Below are 15,350 nucleotides of genomic sequence, written 5' to 3' on the forward strand. Positions count from 1 at the left end.
ATCTCTTTTGCATTTAACATGATGCAACTATTCCTCCTCCAATCAAAACATGTTAACCCTCTCCACAAAAGAGAACAGAAAGTCATTTTACTCATATCTGGCCGATATTCTTTCTTCTTCTGAGTTACATCCCTTTTTGATAGTCTACTTTACATACTGAGCTATAAGGTTAACTACTATGGATACATCTTTTTTCCCCAGTTTTATTGAGATATAATTGACATATAATGTTGTATTAGTTTTAGGTGTAAGCCACAGTGATTGGATTCATATATATACTAGAGGCCCGGTGCACGAAATTCATGCACGGGTAGGGTCCCTAGCATTGGCTGGCAATGAAGGCTCATCTGGGGCCTTCTGGCTGCTGGCCAGGCCCTTCCTTGGTTCTGTGCCAGCCCCTGGTGGTCAGCGTATGTCATAGCAAGCAATTGAACTCCTGGTCTCCCGGTCAAACTCCCGAGGGGACACTTTGCATATTAGCCTTCTATATATGTAGATTATGGAATGATTACCACAAAAAGTTTAGCCAACAGTCAACATCTCACATAGTTACAATTTTTTTTCCTTGGGATGAGATTTGCTTAACACATCTTTGTGTTAGAGAAGTGTGAAAGGGGAAGACAAATTGGCTAAAATATATGCAAATGTATTTATATCAAAATAAGGAAGAAATGCTCATAACTATTCCAATCTTTGTTTCTGCAACTTATCACATGGTTACACTGGTACTTGTAACTACTTTCTCCTATTACTCATTCTACATTTCTCTGTCTTTGGCCAGCACCTCGGCTACAGTTGTCCCTGGGCTACAGGTGTCCCTTGTCTGGCGGGGTGACCTTCATCTTCCTGCCTGAGGAGTGGGTGGTAGCAGTCCTGCCTGAAGTGAGTTGTCATGGTGTCCCATGGGCTTATCACAGAGAGGCCTCAGAGAGGGATTCACAGTGTACGTTTTTAGCAGTGTAGTAAGCTCCTTCCTCTAGGGGACCCCACACTCCATTTCAGGGGCCCTGGGTCTGCACTCTGGCTCAGGTGCAGGGCTCGATGGGGCTGCACCTCTCTATTGTGGTGATTAAATATGACTTCTGGTCACCGGATCCAGAGTGTTTCCTCTTATAAAAGTAAGTAGACTGCTCATCTAATGCAATGCTAGACTTAGCATGATCAACTAGCCAAAGTCAAAGATATCCTGTGTTCTGCATTTACAAGTAATGTAGCGGTGAAAACCCTGTGTATGCATCTTTGCATACCTGCATACCTGTGCAAGCACAGGATGCATTTTTAGACAGGAAGGCACAGGACATTTTCTTTTAGGCTTCTGGTTGCTGATCATTTGCTTATCTATTTGTTCATCTGTCTCAAAATCCATTCTTCTAGGGCTATGGTAATAATTAAAATAGTAATCATTTGTTGCTATTTTTAGCATTTACTATTTGCTACGTTCTTTCCCTAAAATATCTCATATAATTCCTCAACCTTGGCAAGTGTTATGACTCCCATGTTACAGGTGAGAAATGAGGAACAGATGGCTAATAGTGTGTCCACGGTCACACAGCTAGTACAGGGAAGAGACTGGGTTTTTCAAAGGCCATGCTCTGCACATTCAGCTATGTTGCCTCTCACTCATTTGAGTCTAAAGATTGGAACAAAGGCCACTGAGGGCAGCATGTCAGGAGCGGAAACTCTTCACCTCTTCCCAAGAGAGCCTGGAGTGGAACTTCATCATTTTGAGAGAGAGCAGCGATTCTTTTCCATGAATGGCCATGGTACTCTGCATGTGCTCCATGCCCCATCCAAAATGAGGTGTGGAGGTGTCTTGATTTACTATGAGGATTTGGAGCTGGGGACCATGCATGTGATGATTTATAAAAATCCTTTCTCTTTCTACACTGATGAAGGTGTGCCAAGGTAAGTGGTGAGTAATTCTAGTCTCAGTGGTTTGAAGAAAACTTTTGTGATTCACTGCTGTTGAAAGGTTCGCAGGGAGGAATGGAGTAGGAGGAGGTGGATGGACCATTGCTTGGTATTCAGAAGGTGCTTTGAACGGAAATTCTTTTTTTTAATCCTCACCAAAAGATATATTTTTTTATTAATTTTAGAGAGAGAGGAAGGAAGAGAGAGAGAGAGAAAGAGAGAGAGAGAGAGAGGGAGAGAGAGAGAGAGAGAGAGAGAGAGAGAGAGAGAGAGAGAAGAGAGAGGGAGAGAGAGAAAAGAGAAAGAAACATCAATGGGTTGCTTCCCGATCATGCCCCAACTAAATATTGAAACTGAAACCTGGATATGTGTCCTGACAGGGAACAAACCTGCAACCTTTTGGTGTGTGGACAATGCTCCAACCAACTGAGACACTGGCCAGGGCTGATCAGAAATTCTCTGGGTAAGAGTGACTGTGAAAGAGATGAGAGAGGTAGCCCTGTCCACTTAAATTTAGAGCATTAAGGACATTTGGGAGATCTGGGTAAAAGTGCTGTTCTGAGTTGGCCATGTGACATCAGCTACCTTGTGTCATTCAAGCTTTTATTGGTACTTCCTAGCCCATAGGAGTTTTCTAAGGAACAAGGAGAAAATAGATCCAAAAAGACATGGAGCCCTAACCGGTTTGGCTCAGTGGATAAAGCGCCGGCCTGCGGACTGAAGGGTCCCAAGTTCAATTCCAGTCAAGGGCATGTATCTTGGTTGCGGGCACATCCCCAGTGGGGAGTGTGCAGGAGGCAGCTGATCGATGTTTCTCTCTCATCGATATTTCTAACTCTCTATCCCTCTCCCTTCCTCTCTGTAAAAAATCAATAAAATATATATTTTTAAAAAAAGACTTGGAAACTTTAAAATGCCCTAGAAATGTAAAGACCTGGGAGGAAAGGCATAAAAGATAAACATATCTGAAGAATTGTGTTGCAATGGATCAGAAAGAACTGGGAATTGGACTAGCACCCCTGAAATCCAGATGGTTATGGTTTTCTTTCTAAAATAATTATCTGATCATGCATGCTCAGTGTAAAGAAAGGGAAACTCTGGTGGTCTCGCTCAGAGCAATGACTTCATGTTTTGTTTTGTTTTGTTTTAGTCGCAAATATTTATTTAACTATTGAATTTTATTATAACTAGGATTTATTTTTATTTAGGGTTTGATATATTTTTAAAAAAATATATTTATTGTTAAAGGTATTACAGATGCCCCCCCCTTTTTTATCCCATTGGCCCCTTCACCCTGCACCTACCCCTACCAGGCCTTCACCATACTATTGTCTGTGACCATGGGCTACACATATATGTATATAAGTTCCCTGGTTAATCTCTCCCCACTCACCACCCACCCTCACCTTCCCTCTGAGATTCATCAGTATGTTCCATGTTTCTATGTCTCTGGATCTTTTTTGTTCATCAGTTTATTTGGTTTATTAGATTCCACATATGAGTGAGATCATGTGATACTTATCTTTCTCTGACTGGCTTATTTTGCTTAGCATAGTATTCTCCAGGTCCCTCGATGCTGTCTCAAAGGGTAATTGATCCTTCTTTTTTTACAGCTGCATAGTATTCCATGGTGTAAATTTACCACAGCTTTTTTATCCACTCACCTACTGATGGGCACTTGGACTGTTTCCAGATCTTAGCCATTGTAAATTGTGCTGCTATGAACATAGGGGTGCATATATTCTTTCTGATTGGTGTTTCAGGTTTCTTGGGATATAGTCCTAGAAGTGGGATCACTGGGTCAAATAGGAGTTCTATTTTTAATTTTTGGAGGAAACTGCATACTGTTCTCCGCAGTGGCTGCACCAATCTGCATTCCCACCAGCAGTGCACGAGGGTTCCCTTTTCTCCACATCCTCACCAGCACTTGTCATTTGTTGATTTGTTGATGTAGCCATTCTAACAGGTGTGAAATGGTAACTCATTGTCATTTTAATTTGCATCTCTCTGATGGTTAGTGACTTTGAGCATTTTTCATGTGTCTGTTGGCCTTCTGTATGTCCACTTTGGAGAAGTCTCTACTTAGGTCCTTTGCTTATTTTTTTTTTGGACGGATTGTTTGTTTTCCTTTTGTTAAATTGAATGAGTTCCTTATATATTTTGGAAATTAACCCCTTATCAGATGTATCAGTGGGCTCCCTTTTCATTTTGTTGATGGTTTCTTTTGCTGTGCAGAAGCTTTTTATTTTTATGTAGAAGTGATGTGTAGTCCCATTTGTTTATTTTCTCCTTATTTTCCCTTGTCTTAGGAGATATATCCATAAATATATTGCTATGAGAGATGTCTAAGATTTTGCTGCCTATGGTTTCTTCTAGGTTTTTTTTATGGTTTCATGACTTACATTTAAGTATTTTATCCATTTTGAGTTTATTCTTGTGGTGTTCCAGTTTCTTCCTTCCTTTCTTTCTATTTATTTATTTATTTATTTATTTATTTATTTTGCATGTAGCAGACCAATTTTCCCAACACCATGTATTGAAGAGACTGTCTTTACTCCATTGTATGTTCTTGCCTCCTTTATCAATTATTAATTCAGCGTAATGGCTTGGGTTGATTTCTGGATTCTATGTTCTATTCCATTGATCTATATGCCTGTTTTTGTGCCATTACCAGGCTGTTTGGATTACAGTGGCTTTGTGGTATAGCTGGATATCTGGTATTGTGATCCCTCCAACTTTGTTCTTTCTCAAGATATAGCAATGACTTTGAACGAAACTCTGTTCACTGAGCCATCTTAGATCGCCTCCTAGTTGCAGTCATATCCCTCAGGTGTGAGGCTGCACCTCTCACACAGATGACCATGAATTCTCCCCTCTCACCAAACAGACACGTTGGCCTTCCTGCTGAGAATACCAACTCTTACCCCCAGCTCCCTATCTTCCTGTAGCTTAGACTGAAGCATTTGCAGAAAACCTACCTGAGGGACCTTTAATAATAAAGGGATAGTGAAGGTCAAAATGAAGTCATATCTCAGGACATCCAGTCATCCTGGATGTGAGTGGCAGCATCGGCATGCAGTCTGAGAGGGGCTGCAGGGCTGGGAATGGACTGACAGCCAGATGACCATCCCAGATGCGTAGTGTCAGCTTGTTGCTGGACAGTGGCTGCCCACGAGAGACTGTGTGTACAGTTTCCTGGCATCTAGGTGTGGCTGTGCAACTAATTTTTATGAAAAGAACATGGTCAGAAATGATGTGTGTCCCTTTGTGGTCTGAGTGGATAAGAAGTAAATATGCTTTCCCCTTTTTTTGTTCCCCACCCATCAGGAACTGGATACAGCTTTGAGACCCGAGGAAAAGCAGGAGCCACAAGGTAGAAGCCTGGGTTCCCTGAGTGACCATGTGGAGTAAAGCCACCTCCAAACAGAAACATTTCATTGAACTTTTGCAGATGTGAGGAAAATGTATATTTTTTAAACCACTGAGATTATGGATTGGTTTGCTGCAGCCTGGAGCTAATAGAGTCATTAACATACTTAGAAACTAAACCCTATAGAACCCCATGGAGTTCTCATTTTTGCCTCTGAGACAAATAAGTTCTGGAAACCTAAAGTCTAGCATAGGATTGCCAAGCCACACAGAAATGGCAGGTGACTGCATTAAAAATCCCATTTCCCCAGTCAATACAGTGTCCTTTCTCTCAGGCCTCTGTTAGAATCTTGTTACCCTTCCCATAGTGCAAACAGCAGAGAGAGATCAGGTACCTCACACAGAAATGCCCCAAAGGAACTTGAACCTTCTGGTCACCAGGTCTAGCTGGGTATGACAGCGTATGCCCTTGGCAGCCTGAATTAATAGCCTGTCCTGCCCTGAAGGAGATGTGGGTGAAGGTCATCTTATTAAAATCCTTCCCTTTCTCCAGATACGCTGTTTGGGGCCCTATCTTTGGGTTTAGCTCATAAAAAGAGGAACAAAGCACCACTGGTTTTATCATTAAATTTGGGTAAAAATTGAGCCTGGATGAATATGTGTGGATAGAGCATTAGCCTACGGATTGAAGGGTCCCAGGTTTGATTCCGGTGAAGGGCACATGCCCCGGTTGCGGGTTTGATCTTCAGTGTGGGGTGTGCAGGAGGCAGCCGATCAATGATTCTCTCTCATCATTGATATTTCTATCTCTCTCTCCCTCTCCCTTCATCTCTGAAATGAATAAAAATATATATTTTTAAAAAAGATGGGGAGGGGATATAATGTTATTCCTCTAAGTTAATTTTGATTTTGAAAACTGTCCCTGCTGGGGAAAATGCGTGAGCCTCGTCTTCCTGGTTTCACCTCCAGCTCCTGCAAGGGGTCCAGAAGCGATCCATCTCCTTCCAGCTTCTTCCCGGGACAGGCCTCTGCGGTGCATCTCAGAAAGCTGAGCACCAGCCCGTGAGAGCTGCTGGCACCAGCACAGCTCGTGTGCCCAGGTGTGCGGAGCGCCCTCTCCTCATAGCTGCCCTGGACACCCAGGGGAGAGCAGCTGCCTGCTTTTTCCTTGCTAATTTCTCCTCCATGCTGAGTGACATGGGGGAGAATAATTGCCTCTACTCTGAGCTCTGACATTCCCACGATCAAGCACCTGCTCCCCCACTGTTCTCCCCACAGGAAGACAATTTCTGCCACACTTGGAGGTTCCTTCACAGCAAACCTGCTGATTAGACAGACACACTTTAAAAGAAACAGTCGGGGGCCTGTGAACGTGGCAGCTTTTTGGAAGCCTGGTCAGTATTTTTCCTGGTAAAATATAAACTGTGGTGGAATTCCCCAGAGTTGCGGGGCAGAAGGTAGGGTTCTCTGGAGTGCCTTGGACCCCCTTGTACTTTCCTAAAAGGTCCCAGTCCTGTCAGCAGAAAGAAGAAAGCCTAAGTCTAAGTGAGGAGTAAAACCAAGTCAAGGCCACGCAATGGCAGCATGCTGAATTTCTCAGAAGCGTTTTCCAAGCTTTTCAGTTCTTCTATTGCTACTAGAGGGCTGGGACTGACTGATTCTTTTTAAGGATGTGCATTTCATTCTAGATTGCAAGGTGTAATTCTGTAGCTGTTACTAATCTTGGCAGGGCCAGGGGTCCAGCATAGAGTAGAGGGGCAGGACAATCTAACTCTCTAAGACTCCTCTCTAGAAGTAAACCAGCCCCTTAAGAAGCCATAGATAAGGAGTATGTCAGCTCTTATTGTCTCCTTTTATCACCCCCAAAAGTGCCAACCATTGGGGCTTAATTAAGATGACCCATGTATCTCAATTTTTAAAATTTTATGTCTATATTTCTTAATCATGCACGTAATAGACTTTCAGTGTAGAAACATCAGAGCAGACTATGATCTGCAGGTCAAAATTGGCCCTCTACCTTGTTTCACAAATACAGTTTTATTGGAACAAAGCCATGCCCATTTGTTTGGCATTGTCTGTGGCTGCTTTCACACTACTAGTTGAGTGTGGAGGAGAGTTGAGTAGCTGTGCCTATATGGCCTGAAAAGCCTAAAATATTCACTACTTAGACATATACAAAAAAAGAAAAAGAGCTAATAAGAAAAACAAATCTCCCATAATCCCATTACCCAGATATGCTAATGCTAATGTTATCCATGACTCCCTTCATTCATAGAATAAACAGAGTGGGAGCCACTCTTTAGAAACAGTATTTGGTACAGATGCTGAGACTGATGATGCTACACACACATCAAGAGGTTATAAAAGGTTGCTTATTTATATAATTGAGGCATTTGGGGGAGAGTAGTAGGAAAGAGCTCTGATTGGTCTGAAAATGACTTGACAGAGCAAGGGAGGAGATAGGCCAGGGGTTTATGATGGGTGGGAGCAGGGCCAAGGCGAGCACTTCCAAAGGAGAGCAGGAGATGATATGATGTGGTTGTCTGGTGGGAAAGGAGCATGGGGATTTCTTCTTTCCCAGGTGTGGGCAGAAGAAGAGAGAGAGGTAAGGCTTTAAAAGCTCTTCACAGACAAACATCAAAAGATGGAGTAAGATTCCTTATTTCAGCCCACATCCCCTGTCTCACTGCTCCTTTTAATTTACCCATCCCATTCCCCCCCTCCCCCACCCCTGGTTTCTAACTTCAAACAAATCATTTTACCCTAAGCTTCCATTTCTTCTGGGAAGAATTCAAGTCTCTTTCCACTACCAACCCTATGCGGGCTGACTCCTCCCAGGAAGAGAATGTTAAGAATGAGGATGTGGTCCAGCTGGTGTTGCTCAGTGGTTGAGCATTGACCTATGAACCAGGAGGTCACGGTTCGATTCCGGGTCAGGGCACAGGCCCAGGTTGTGGGCTCAATCCCCAGTGCCCCAGTGCGGGGTGTACAGGAGGCAGCCAATTAATGATTCTCTCTCATCATTGATGTCTCTATCTCTCTCTCCCTCTCCCTTCCTCTCTGAAATTATATATATATATATTTTATTTTTTTTTAATTTTATTTTTTTTTTAAGAATAAGGATGTGGCCTGGGCCTCCATGAAGAGAAGGAGTGAGGAAAGGAGGAATACAACTTGGAATCTCTTGAAGAGTTAGCTCTCTGTTCCTCATGGCTCCCACACCCCAGCATTTTCTGATTTATCCCTTGAGAGCCTGGTCCCCAAGAAGAGCAGCTTCAGGCCCTTGGGAAGAGTACTTTCTTTGCCTCTTCCTTCCCTTCAATTTATTTTTTCTCATTATGAGAGTTGAAGCATCTACAGGTGCAAAATTAGGATGATGGCCCAAAGCAAAGATGAAGAAGCTACTCAGCTGGCTGAGGCTGTAGGTGTGCCTCTGGCCTGTGAGAAGGATGCCCTACAGACCCCACAGCAGGACCAGGGCATGGGCCATGCACACTGGGGTCTGGATTTAGAACCTCTGCTTACAATAAGGGCTCCTTTGCCTGATGGTGTCTTCCTTAGGGGCCTCACGAAGGAGCATCTGAGGGCAGATGCAGCAGGCCCAGCTACCCTTCAACCATGCTCTACCTGAGGCACACTTACCTGAAGGCTAGGAATGACTATCATACAAGCTCTGAGGAGGAGGAAGAGAGTGAAGATTGGAAAGGAAGGGGAAATAGAAATCATCTATTATGGTACTTTATATTCATTCCTTTTCATGGAATGATTTTTTTAATGGAAATACACATACATAAAAGCAGAGAGAATAGTAAAATGAACCCCATGCACTCATTTTTCAGCTTCAACTGTGACTATTCAATATTACCTTCCTAGAGGCTCTGTGCACTTAGGCCCACTCCCCTCGGACATCCTGAGCGCTAGTGCAAAGACAGGAGAGGATCCCTCCACCTCTGCTGGGCTAGCCAGCCATGAGCCTGGCTTCTGGCTGAGCAACACTCCCCCTGTGGGAGAGCAGTGACCACCAGGGGGCAGCTCCTGCATTGAATGTCTGCCCCCTGGTGGTCAGTGCACATCATAGCCACCGGTTGTTCTGCCATTCAGTCAATTTGCATATTAGCCTTTTATTATATAGGGTAATCCGTACCACAACCCTGAGAAATGGATAGTATGGCAGAGGCCACGGTGGACCTGGCTCTAAGTCCACATGCTTCCAGTGTCCTGCGGCCTCAGGGAAGGCTTTGAGAGGAGGAAGGACAAAGCTGAGCCAGAAATGTCCACAGCAAAGCAAGAGGACAGCTCCAGGACTGAGACGGTAAGTCCAGACCCCCTGGCAAAGAACATGAGAGGGGTCTAGCAGAGACACTGGCTGTGACTCTCAGGACAAACCTTCTGGGCTTTACTGTTGGGATGTTTGAAAGACTTGCCCCACTGCCCCAGCCACCGTGAAGATACCCAATCCTGACAGGCATTCTCCAGGCCACTCCTTCCTATTGCACTGCTGCCGCTAAGTGGGTTGACCCTTCCTTTTAGAGGGAAGGACACATCAATATGTGCCTTGTTATAAAGTCCCAGCATGGAGAGCCTTTCTCTGCTTCCTGCATGTATATGTAAGTGATGTCTCATCACCAGCATAATTTTATTTATTTATTTTTCTGCCACCAGATTGAACACCACTCAGCCATCTTCGAGGGGGCCTGCGTTTGGGGCTTCCTGCTTTATTACTGAGTGCTTCCAAATAAGGAACAAGCATCGGAAATGAGCCTTTGAATCTCCAAGAGGATGCTAGAGGACATCTTCAGCAATTTTAATAATAGCTTTGTACAGATGCCTACATGGTCTTGAAATGATGACATGTAAGACCCTACAGAGCTTTATTGCCTTGGGGAAGAGACAGTAAAACGGGGGGCGGATAGACAAAATATACAGAAGAAGAAGCTGAATAGTCCACTTCCATGTTTGCTTTATCAATCCATTAAATAAATGAAACATGAAACACATATATGTCTAGTTTTTATTCCAAGATATACATATCTTATATATACTTTACATATAATGTATATCTATTGTTTTGAAAAATTTGGCTGTATTTATGTTTACAATAAATATGTTTAAACTTTTAATGAATATGAAAAAACATGTACAACCAAACATTCTTTTAATCTCTAAATTTTGGAATGAAATTGTGTGGATTGTGACTCGTGGGCCCACATTTAAAACCAAACAAAAACAATTCTGAGAGGCAGTTTATTAAATGCATACAAAAATCCTATTTGTGATCTGCCAGCAACATTTAAATATTTTCAGTGCAACTCAGTCAGTTTCCAATTAGAAAATCCACACAAATCTAGTCCAACTTGGAAATGTGAATTTTGAAGAAAAGTATGAATATCGTTTCCAGAGAGTGAGAGCGACTTCCATGGTCATGTCCCAGGTAGTCTAAGTTGTACAATGAAGATCGGTGTTTCTCCAGTGACAGGACTTTGGGCTTGCCATGGATGAGGCACATGGAAAAGGGAAGTACAGCAGCAGGAGAAGGAAAGGAAGGTAATTTCAACCCCAATGTTTTCTTCCCTCAGATTTTTACAGAACAGAAACGTGTGAGCTTCCAGCCTTGGTTTATTGCTCATCTCTTCACTGTAGTTCGAGAGGAGCTATATAGATAAAGGATAATGCTTTTTATGGCAAGATCTTGATGTTGCTGGGATATTTAGGAATTGTGTATGTCCTTCAAGGGCTCCTTTTTATATCCTCTAAGACTGAGAAGGAAGGATGACAGGCTGAGCAAAACTATATGAGCCAAAATGGTACACAGGAGACAACTTAGCATCAGGCTTACAGTTTGCTGGTGGGACGGAGAGACTTGAACAATCCATACCAGACAGAAAGCCACATGGGACCAGCGTAAATGAGTTTCGCTGCTGCTGCTCCAAAACTGGCTAAAAGCTGCAGTTTGAAAGAGATTGAGCCTTTTCTGCCCTGGCAGTTGGTAGGTGTGTCTGGCAACACCAAACTTTCAAGTACGTCCAGGATGTTTAAGGAGATGGTGGCACAGTGCCGGGTTACAGCATCCTTGAAGAAATGACCCCTAGGTGCCCTCCAGGGGGTGAGCTCTTCCTTCATCTCTCCAGAAGCTGGCATCACATCCCCACTGGGTCAGTGTTGCTATGACTTTGCCGTCACAACACAGCACAGTGGATATTGCGCTAAGCACTAACGGTTGAATTCAAATAGGTATCTGAAGTTATAATTCAATAATTCTTAGTAAATACTGAGTAGGGAAAGCAGGTATACAGTTGTGCGTATGCAAAACACAGTTCATGCTTGGATTATTAATGATTAATGATTGTATTATTTTCCCTACAAACAACTATAAGCCTACTTTTGCCCCACCCTGTACACTGCTACTATCAAAAGTCTAATGTAATGCTGTCTTACGGAGTAAATGTGTGTTATAAATTTTCATTTCTTCTGGAAATAAAGACCCTATGTTTTTAGGCCTTCCATATTGAATGAGCCAATGTGGGAAATGGTAGAGTTCATAATAAATGTTTAAAAATGTTGAGTAACTACAGTAGAAGAATTAGCAAAAGACAAGAACAAGCAATGTGCGTGCACGCACACACACATACACACACACACACAAATAGGAATGGCTAATATGTTATATACAATGGTATCTAACCCTCATAAAAATCAAATAAATGTACATCAAGACAGTGAGGAAGTACAAAGGTTTCCTTATCAGATTGGCAAACATAAAAAAGAATGATAATACCAAGAGGTGTTAGGTGTGGGAGGGAATACATATTTTCTTTTTCTGGTGTTAGGAGTACACACTGTATACAACTGGAGCATGATTTGAAAATATGTATCAAAATCTAAATATACAAACTTTTCAACCTAGTGAATTGCTCTCAGGAATTAATTCTATGGATGAAATCAGGCAAGTATGTTATGATACTTGTTTACAGAGACTCAACATAGCACTGCCTATATAACAACATAATAGAAACAAGTTCAATGTTTATCAGTAGTGAGTGCTTAAATATATGGCATGAGCCAAACAGTAGAATATCAAGCAACCAACATAAAGCTACATTATGGAATTGATATGGAATGTATTGTTAAGTTAAAAAGAAAAAGCTTCTTGTGAAGTGGAAGGTGCAGGATAACACATTCACTTACTTTGTGGATGGAAGGATATGCACCAAAAAGGGAATAGTCATAAGTGTCTTATGCAGGCAAAGGGAAGGATCCTATGGGTGTTCTCTTTGTCTTCTTTACAACTTTCTTAACTTCCTTGCTTGTTTGTTTACTTGTGATTCATTTATTCACTAAATTAACTGAACACTACCAGGTCCCAAGGACTTACTAGACAATGGGGTTATAGCAGCGAATGGACACCTCTGGATACAAATCCCTGTCTTTGTAACACTTGCATTTTATTGCAGGAAAGACAGGGAATGAAGACAGTAAATATAAACCCAATGGTATGTCAGAGTAAAAGACTTTGCTAAAACAAAGAATGGAAAAGGATGAGGCAGAGAGCTTATCCATCTGCTTCTGCAGTGGCCCTGGGCCTAGCACAGTGTGTGGTCCAGGGTAGGGCTCAATGCACTTGCTGAATGAATTTAAGAGGACTCCAGTCAAGGCATTCTGGCCAGAGTACCAAGCTATTAACATGCTACAAGACCTTCATCCCTGGCTTCTCCCCTCTTGAGTATATGCAGATGATTTATCTTTCTTCAACCCACAAATTATTTTCTCCAAGACTTTCAGCTCATCTTGTTCCACACTTTTCCTTATTCAATCATATTCTAGGCTGGCCTCTTTGAGATTGACATATGATACTTGGAATAAACTTGATACTTTCTCATCTAGATATTTCCCAATATTTTGTAAGGGGGATCATCTTTTTGCATAGCCGACCTCATTCCTTATATGCCAATGTTTCATAATGCTACAATGTCTACTTACTTTGGAGAAGTATTATTATGTTTCTCCACATATTTGCCACAAATAAAAACACACCTGGCACTTATAAATGTGTTCTCGTTGGGTGTTCTCCCTTATTTCCTTCTTTAGTTTGTTCATATTTTTTTTTGAATTCTGCTCTTGTTAATTCTCTATGACTTTTTGTCTCAGGAAAAATTAAATTATAGAAAGAGGCTGCAGCAAGTTAGAAAGGCAAAAGAAGCAGTAAGTAATGAGCATCACATCATAAAAATAAAATTTAAGCTGTTAATAAAAATGTTCTCATGTCCACAGAGCTGTGTCAAGAGCAATCTGGATCTTTCAGCATGACGATGAAACAGGGTGTAGAGGACAAAGAAATACATACATTCAGCGATTATCTCCCACCTGTCTTCACAAATGAAATGGGTGAGGTCTGAATGAGTCAGTTGCTGTGAGCAGCAGATGAGAAATTAGCACATCCACAGATTAATATCAGAAATGGTCATGATAAGCTTAAAGTGTTAGCAACGGTCATAGCCGAATGCCTTTTTGAAGTAGATACGCAGACATACAGGTCTGAAATTGCATAACACAGAGCATTTAAGGATATCCTCATCGGAAGGTGATTGTTTGAATATTTGAGCTTGCTGCCCAAACAGAAAGAACACCACCTTTATCAGGTCCCACAGCCACACAGTCAAATAGTCTATCAGCGGTTCTGGTCAGTAACAATCACAGGTCTCCCTAGCGGACTCCAGAAGGTATAGCATATTCCCCCAAATTACCTAACACTTCAAGGCTGTCACTGCTAATGGTTTGGAGTTTACTTATCCTGAGAAACTGCTTCTTCGTCAGTAAAATGGATGTATGAACATTTGCCATCAAATCAACTCTCAGAAATGATTTGTGAGCCAGAAGGGATTCTTACTAAATTCCCTGAGTTTCCAGATATAAAAAAAAAATATTTAAATAGCACATGTGCTGAGCTTCTCCATAGATTTTTGGCAAAGAAATAAGCTTCTGTGATGATGACAATAAACCTTTTCCTTCAGTCTCACAAAAGGACAAAAACATTTACTTATCCAATGCATGCATTATCTTATTTAATCCTCACCACCCTATAAGAAAAGGTATTATCACAATTGTGCAAATATAATTGAGACTCAGAGACATCATAACTTGTTCAAGGTCACACAGCTCATCAATGGCAGTCAGAATTCAATCCCAGATTTAATTGACTCTACCTTACGCTTTTTTCCCAAAAGGATAAAGTTTCCTCTTCTTAGTCTCCACTCAAAATGCATATTTCTTTTTGAACTGTGCCATCTCCCCATACTCCTGTCACAAATTAAAAGTAAGGTACCTCCATCAGTAGAATATGCGAGGCTGCCTATTAGTTTGTTAGGTTATTAGCACAATTCCTAGCCTATCTCAGCATATGCACTTATCCATTTTGCCAGTCATGTGACTATTGCTTGTGCTTAAATATCTTATTAGAGTATAAGAGGTACAAAGACGGGCACCAAAACTAAACTTCAGATTGCACCGATCCTTCAAGAAGCACGGCAGTAACATGAAATGACTGGGACAATGGCCCCCGCCTCGAGAGGTTAGCTCTGCCTGGGACACAACATTAAATACATTCTATTCTGTTGTATGAGGTTCACTCAAACCAGCTCCAAACAAAGGAAGAGACTTGGCATTTGCAGAGAGGGTTCACAAGAAGCCGAGCAGGCTGAGCAAGTGCCCCTCTCTCTATGTGCTGCTTCCTTTTCTCTTTCTGAGGGTACGCTCTCATTTTGCACACGATAGTAATGGTTGCCCCAAACATATCCCTATAAAACCTTTTACCTCTAGCACCACCCCACTGCAACTTCTCTTTCTATCTCTCAGTCTAAATGATTGACCAGCTCTTTTTTGAGCCCGGACACATAACTCCAGGTTAAACTGACTAGTGCATTACGCATGGGGCTCCTCTGGGTTACAGGTCCACCCCTCATCTTATGGGCTACAGGGGGAGAGGGCGCACGTCTTCTATTCCACCACCATTCTCTTTCTTCCTAAAAAAAGATGTGTGATGGGCAGACACCATGAACTCTGCTTAATGCACACAT

The 15,350-nt window shown here is 42.1% G+C and overlaps 2 long non-coding RNA genes across 2 annotated transcripts in view; one reads left to right on the forward strand and one right to left on the reverse strand.

The window, feature by feature from the left end:
- The window catches only part of LOC139015138 (uncharacterized), a 326,688-nt gene that overhangs the window by 15,232 nt on the left and 296,106 nt on the right, over positions 1–15,350 (reverse strand). The window lies entirely within an intron of this gene.
- LOC139003072 (uncharacterized) lies at positions 6,256–10,261 on the forward strand. The gene is made up of 4 exons (XR_011470209.1): positions 6,256–6,380; positions 6,559–6,674; positions 9,413–9,592; positions 9,943–10,261. It is a non-coding gene; the product is annotated as an uncharacterized lncRNA (long non-coding RNA).

The sequence above is a fragment of the Myotis yumanensis genome, unplaced genomic scaffold (assembly GCF_028538775.1).
Source record: "Myotis yumanensis isolate MYYU_CA2020_CCGP unplaced genomic scaffold, mMyoYum1.0.hap1 SCAF_1, whole genome shotgun sequence".
In the NCBI taxonomy this organism is placed as follows: Eukaryota; Metazoa; Chordata; class Mammalia; order Chiroptera; family Vespertilionidae; genus Myotis; species Myotis yumanensis.